We start from the raw sequence: 7,830 nt of genomic DNA, 5'->3' as shown, positions 1-7,830 counted from the left end.
GAAGAAATTAAATATCTGATAACAATTCGTATTTCAAAATTTGACTACATTAGTTTGGAACCATTAGACGTCTTGAATAAGATGTATAACTATTAAAAACTTATTTCCTAACCTATGAGCAGCTATGCGCATCTTTTACACACTTGCAGTGCCTGTAGTTTAATCGTAAAAGTCGTTCAGCAGTCTGGCTAGTGTTAATAATTTTCTCAGATCAATTATGCGTCAACAGTGTCTCACAGATGGCAGTTGAACATAATATGGCAAGTCAACTAGACATTGATGTTGTGATGCGAGCTTTTGCTGAACGAACGACTAGCAGAACGCTGTTGACACTGTTATAAGCAAGTGTATTGTGATATGGTAGCCGTTGCACGACTCACTGCGTTTTACACGCGAGGGCATCGATGTTTGTTTAATGATATGTGTGGCCACGCCAGGAAACGAGCGGGCACAGAACACTCCACACAGCAGTGTTACTGGCACGACACATGGCTTAGTATTATACTGATTTGTATAATACCTAGCATTTCGTGTTAAAGTTAAGTGAAAATCAATTAAACCATTTAAAAAATAAAATAAAATGAACCGCACATACATTTTACAACAATTCGTCATTAAGTAGTTTTCGAAGTTGAAATAATCAGTTCGTCAGCCATATTAGTTGTCCACTTTGCCGCGTAGGTCTCGGTCGAGCTATAATTCAGTTCCCTAGCTTTGGCGGTCTTGGGTTCGTGATAACGGTCTTCACCGCTACTCTTGGCCGCCCCGATAGCTGAGTGGTCAGCGTGACGGATTGCCGGCCTACGGGCCGGGGTTCGATTCCCGGCTGGGTCGGGGATTTTCTCCGCTCAGGCACTGGGTGTTGTGCTGCCTTCATCATCATTTCATCCCCATCCGGCGAGCAGGTCGCCCAATGTGGCGTCGAATGTAATAAGACCTGCACCAAGGCGGCCGGACCTGCCCCCAATGGGCCTCCCGGCCAATGACGCCAAACGCTTATTTCATTTCATACCACTACTTTTCAAACCAATATCTATTACTATTTCTTCAGCTTCCTGCTCCATGAAATCATCACTGTCCTGCTATTCTTTCACGATATCGACGCGCCCAGCTTACGACGCGATGCTGCAATTGGTGTTCCCACTGTCACTGCTGTATTCGACTCACTGCCAGAAGTTTTGAACTTGTACAAATCAATCGTTAAAACTATGCTAATTACTTCAGTGTGCTGGGATGCTGGTAAGTTTGCAATTTTGGAATAAATAAAGTGCGGGAGTTGAGATACAATGTTTGGACAGTACTGATAAATTTTACCGTGAAATAAAGGTTTCCCAGCACGAATCATAGCGTACTTAATTTTATTTATTTTAATGAGGGGCAACGTTTATTAAATAGATACGAACTGAAAACGATGTGCTGTGGCATAACGCTTATCGTCTCCTCTCGTTCTCACTCGTGTAGCACAGTTCACACAAGAGAACATACACCAGAAATTCCCCTGATATGCTTGATATCCAGTTCACACGTCTCATGGAATCAGTCGGTTCAGTCTCCTTCCTTTGGAATATCATTACTGAATTCTTGTCAGTCAAGTTCTTGTCATCCAGCGTCCGCACAGAAGTAGTTGACTTGTACGCTTAAACATTATCATTCACAAAAATCTCGCACAGCATCTCTCCAGTACAACTCCGTAACATCTTTTCTCCTTCCAAAAGTCTTTTTTTTCTTTCTATTCACTGAACTTAAACACACCACATGATGAAATGTATCCGGACATTAATATGGGTGGTGACCACCTCTCGCTTTAAGACGGCTCCAACTCTTCTGGGGCGCTTTTAATGAGGTAACAGACTGTCAAATCAAACACCTTTCAGTCGTCTAAGTTTCCAAATTGTTATTTATTGGGTTACGTGTTTCGACTATACATTACGCCGGCTTCAGGCCCCCTGACCTAAGTGTCGGAAGCTTCCCACCTCTGGTCCAGTCAAAATAGGAGCCAGCATTCAATGTCTTCCATACGTTGATTTTTGAGACAGCTGATCACTTTTAACATCACCCACCTTTACAGAAGTGTGTGGCTTACGAGCCGGCCGCTGTGGCCGAGCCGTTCTAGGTGCTTCAGTCTGGAACAGTGCGACCGCTACGGTCGCAGGTTCGAATCCTGCCTCAGGCATGGATGTGTGTGATGTCCTTAGGTTAATTAGTTAGGTTAAGTAGTTCTAAGTTCTAGGGGTCTGGTGACCTCAGAAGTTAAGTCCCATAGTGCTCAGAGCCATTTGAATCATTTTGAGGTCCTGCTCGACCGTTGCACCCTGCGTACTCTGGCTGTGTTATCTGGAATGCTGGTACCGCTTTGGAACTCACGAATGATTCCTTCCGCTGATCTCATGCTGTCATTTTATAACCATCCTCCCCAGTGCTCGACGGTCCCTGTCAGTCAGTACAGTAATAAGTTTGGTCTTGCTATAGCAGCGGTCCATCCTTCACGTTTGCACTTCACAGTCAAGTCACCAACAGTCGCCTTGGCAAGCTGTTGATCGGCTAAATGTCCCTGATGGAGATGTTACTCAGGTGACGTACAGTGCGTAGTCCACGTTAGTAGTCACTGAGCTCTCGTGATCGACGCTTCTGCCGTTACTGCACCTCTACTCACAACACAATACTTCTCGCTTTGTTTTATACTGGCGGAGCAGCCTCCTGTAACATGTAGTCATCCATTCCGCATTACATAGACGCGTCTGGATACTTCCGATAGCATAGATAATTTCCGTGTCTTGGCGTATCAGTTATACCACAGAAAATATACAGGTACTAAATTTCACACAGATAAAATTTTCAAATTTAGGATAACAAATAATTATGAATAAAAAATACAAAATAAACACCCAATGAAAAATTTCGCCTTGGTACTCTTTGCCATGCACTTCACACCGCTTTCCAAAGACTGGATGTCGATATAGGTCGGTTTTATTTGTAATTAGGTGAGTATCCGTTATTTCTCGGGTTTGACTGTACTTCAGTCTTCTATTACTCTATCTCCTCCTTCTTTCCCTCTCTGTCCAACTCCTTCACCCCTCTCTTTGTCCCCATACAACCCTCCCCCACATACTCTCACCATCTCCTCCAGACTCTCCCTCTGTCGATCTCTTCCTACCCTCTCTCTGCTTATCTGATTTTCGCCCTCTTTCCATGATGTCCTATTCCATCTAATGCCATCTCCTCCTCCTCCTCTCTTTGTCCATCTGCTGCACCCCCTACCTTTGTCCATCCACTCAAGGTCCCTGTCTCTGTCCATTTCCTCCAAAAAAAATGGTTCAAATGGCTCTGAGCACTATGGGACTTAGCTTCTGAGGTCATCAGTCCCCAAGAACTTAGAACCACTTAAACCTAACTAACCTAAGGACGTTACACACATCCATGCCCGAGGCAGGATTCGAACCTGCGACCGTAGCGGTCGCACAGTTCCAGACTTTAGCGCCCAGAACCGCTCGGCCACCCCAGTCGGCCCATTTCCTCCTGCCCCTAACTGTGGTCCATCACCTCCTGCCTCCTTCTTTCTCCACGTATGTCACACCCACCCCAACAGGAGGGTCGTGGTTCTCCCTGCCACAGTATTTCTTTCTGATCGTAACTAATATGAGTACGAAATTAGGTTCTACTCGTTCCAGAGGTTTAGGAAGGGCACTCTATTCGTGGTTTTGCTCGCGTAGACACATGTCAACTATACTTCACATACATTTCAGGTATTTCACATCTATTTGTACACATATTTCACCTGTATCTCTAGCGAATTTCACTGTGCAGTTCCATTTTGACGTAGCTCATTCAGAGACATATGTGGATACTGTCTGAGAAACGTGTTGCGAATTAGTAAAGAAGTAATAAATTAAAACGTCACGCATGATGCGTCAGTTTTTCACGCATCTCAGCATTTGAAGTCATATCTCCTTAACTATGTGTCGTACGATAAAATACTTTTGTAGGTATAGTCAGCGACATATCTGAATATTGTCTGTGAAATGTGTTACCAATAGAGTTAGTAGCAAAGAAGTAGTGCATTTAAATGTCATGCATTATGTGGCATTTTTTCACGCATCTCAGTGTTTATGACGCCATATATCCTGGACTATGCATCGTACAGTGATGTAATTTTGCTCTTACAGTGGTATACGCGAATACTGTTTACAAAACTACTTGCGATACAGTTAGTATTTCATGCTGCAGTTTTACTGCGTGAACAGCGAAATTGTAAAAAGCGATAATTTTTTTTTTTTTTCGTTTCATCATGTTGTAAGGCTTGTCAGTGAGAAAATGTTCGTAAAGCTTGAAAATATGTGTAAAGTTTGTTGCGAGTTACTAAGCAGTCTCATTCTCAAATACTGGATGAATAACGTATGGATTTTTGCGCGTCGTGGGCAACATTGCTTTTTCACCCCGAACTCCTACCTCTTTGAGAGATTAGTGGTTTACAACCTTACAACGATACTCTCCAGACAGTAAACGATTCATGCAACAAGTTTGGTAGAAATCGGTTTGGCGGTTTAGTAGAAGGTGTGGAGAATTTCAACAGTGTCAGTTATTGTGGGATAAAAAGGCAGTCTTTTACCAAACCGCACAGATAAAAGTCACAAGGTGTGAGGTATGGAAGCCTGGGAGGCCACCGGCGATGAAGTTCATCTTCTGCTCCTCTTATTCCAGTCCAACGTCCCAGACCTTACACGCTGTGACTTTTATTTGTGGGGTTACATAAAAGATCGCGTTTTTATACCCTCTAACCTCAGCACTTTGAAAGTCTGCGACATCGCATTGTTGTAGCAGTGAATTCGATAACGAGAGATCAGCTGCATTGTGTGTGGCAGGAAATAGGCCAACATTTTCATATCTGTCGTGTAAAACATTGTGCTCACATTCAGTGCACCACAATTTGAGTTTTTTCTCTTTCCAGGAACGTTGGAATTGTGTTTCTATCTTTTCTACACACATCAAAAAATGTTTTGCATCACCTTGGTTTCGAAAGTTCTGGAACCTAACAAGAAAATTGGAACAGAGATCAACATAAACATCATTTCCGCCCGTTTTTATTGCTCATGAAAACCACACATTGCATGTTGTACCACCATACAGCGAGACCTTCAGAGGTGGTGGTCCAGACTGCTGTACACACCGGTACGTCTAATACCCAGTAGCACATTCTCTTGCACTGATGCATACCTGTTTTGGTCGTGGCATACTATCCACAAGTTCATCAAGCCACTTTCGGTACAGATTGCCCCACTTCTCAATGGTGATTCGTCGTAGATCACTCAGAGTGGTTACTGGGTCACGTCGTCCGTTACAATCTATCCCAAATGGTTGAAATGGCTGTGAGCACTATGGGACTTAACTTCTAAGGTCATCAGACCCTAGAAATTAGAACTACTTAAACCTAACTAACCTAAGGACATCACACACATCCATGCCCGAGGCAGGATTCGAACCTGCGACCGTAGCGGCCACGCAGTTCCAGACTGTAGCGCCTAGAACCGCTCGGCCACCCAGGCCGGCTCAATCTATCCCAAGCACGTACGATAGGGTGCATGTCTGGAGAACGTGCTGGCCACTCTACTCGAGCGATGTCATTATGCTGAAGAAAGTCATTCATCAGATCTGCACAATGAGGACGCGGATTTTCGCCCCCCCCCCCCCCCCCCATAATGTCACCTCAAAACCTCCACCTTGCTGCTGCACTCGGTGGACAGTGTGTCTAAGGCGTTAGCCTGACCGGAATGCCTCCAAACACGTCTCCGACGATTGTCTGGTTGAAAGCATATGCGACACCATCCGTGAAGAAAACATGACGCCAATCCTGAACATTCTATTCGGCATGTTAATGGGCCCATCTGTACCGTGCTGCGTGGTGTCATGGTTGCAAAGATGGACCTCGCCATAGATGTCGGGAGCGAAGTTTCGCATCATGCAGCCTACTGCGCACAGTTTGAGTCGTAACACGACGTCCTGTGGTTGCACGAAAACATGGTGGCGTTGCTGTCAGGGTTCCTCCGAGACATTATCCATAGGTAGCGGTCATCCACTGCAGTAGCAGCTCTTCGGCGGCCTGAACGAGGCATGTCATCGACAGTCCCTGTCACTCAGTATCTCCTCCATGTCCGAACATCATCGCTTTGGTTCACTCCGAGATGCCTGGACACTTCCCTTGTTCAGAGTCCTTCCTGGCACAAAGAAACAATGCGGACGCGATCGAACCGCGGTATTGAACATCTAGGCATGGTTGAACTACAGACAACACGAGCCGTTTTCGTCCTTCCTGGTGGAATGACTGGAATTGATTGGCTGTCGGACTCCTCCATCTAGTAGGCGCTGCTTATGCATGGTAGTTTACATCTTTGGGTTGGTTTAGTGACACCTCTGAACAGTCAAAAGGACTGTGTCTGCCATATCCACAGTCAACGTCTATCTTCAGGAGTTCTAGGAACCGAGGTGATATAACCTTTTTTTGATGTGTGTGGTATGGAAGCAACAAATGTCTAAAATCTGTTACTTCTTTTTGAACAGTTCTGTACATACGTACATTTATGTATACGTGCGTACATCCGTTTTCATAAAACTTCCTGGAGGATTAAAACTTTGTGCCGGACCGAGACTCGAACTCGGGACCTTTGCCTTTCACGGGCAAGTGCTCTACCAACTGAGCTACCCAAGCACGACTCACGACCCGTCCTCACAGCTTTAATTCCGCCAGTACCTCGTCTCCTACCTTCCAAACTTCACAGAAGCTCTCCTGTGAACCTTGCAGAACTAGCACTCCTGGAAGAAAGGATATTGCGAAGACATGGGTTAGCCACAGCCTGGGGGATGTTTCTACGGTGAAGTTTTCACTCTACAGCGGAGTGTGCGCTGATGTGAAACTTCCTGGCGGATTAAAACTGTGTGCCGGACCGAGACCCGAACTCGGGACCTGTGCCTTTCGCGGGCAAGTACTCTACCAACTGAGCTACCCAAGCACGACTCACGCCCCGTCCTCACAGCTTTGTTGGTAGAGCACTTGCCCGCGAAAGGCAAAGGTCCCGAGTTCGAGTATCGGTCTGGCAGACAGTTTTAATCCGCCAGGAATTTTCATATCAGCGCACACTCCGCTGTAGAGCGAAAACTTCATTCTAGAAACATCCGTTTTCATAATATGTGTGGGTTCCATAAGATGTTAAAAAATGGCTCTGAGCACTATGGAACTTAACTGCTGAGGTCATGAGTCCCCTAGGACTTAGAACTACTTAAAGCTAACGTACCTAGGGACATCACACACATCCATGCCCGAGGTAGGATTCGAACCTGCGACCGCAGCGGTCGCGCGGTCCAGACTGTAGCGCCTGGAACCGCTCGGCCACTCCGGGGGGCTAAGATGTTATCAGCAGCTTTTGAGACAGAATGATAATCAAATTCCCGTTGAAGTTAACATACAAAGTGCTAAAACACGTATTGTTAAAACCAAATAAGTAGTGTCTTCCATTAGACGGAAGCTCCCTTCAGTTTTTACAAAGCGCCACGTGTATCACACTGCCACGTCTTGTGCTGTAGAGCCGCATACGCAAACTGTGCGGCGCCCTATTGGACAGAACGTACTGCTACAGTGTGTAGTAGGAGGCCGTCCCGGGGAGCCAGCCGATGGCCCAAGCCTTTTCTCCGGCCCTCATTAAAGCGTTCGCCGTTCGCGTCCGGCGCGCGGAGCCGCTGCGGTGGCTCGCGGGCGCTCCGGACCGCCCTGGCCTGCCCTCTGGCGACCCAGTAATGACTGCCGCCGCCGGCGAGTGGACCCACTTGGCGAGCCGCGCAGTT

The 7,830-nt window shown here is 46.2% G+C and overlaps 1 non-coding gene across 1 annotated transcript; it reads right to left on the bottom strand.

The window, feature by feature from the left end:
* Positions 1-6,626: 6,626 nt before the first annotated feature.
* Trnas-uga (transfer RNA serine (anticodon UGA)) lies at positions 6,627-6,701 on the bottom strand. The gene has a single exon. It is a non-coding gene; the product is annotated as a tRNA-Ser (tRNA).
* Positions 6,702-7,830: the final 1,129 nt, after the last annotated feature.

Source organism: Schistocerca cancellata, chromosome 6 (assembly GCF_023864275.1).
Source record: "Schistocerca cancellata isolate TAMUIC-IGC-003103 chromosome 6, iqSchCanc2.1, whole genome shotgun sequence".
Lineage (NCBI taxonomy): Eukaryota > Metazoa > Arthropoda > Insecta > Orthoptera > Acrididae > Schistocerca > Schistocerca cancellata.
This window is presented reverse-complemented; position numbering and strand designations above follow the sequence as displayed.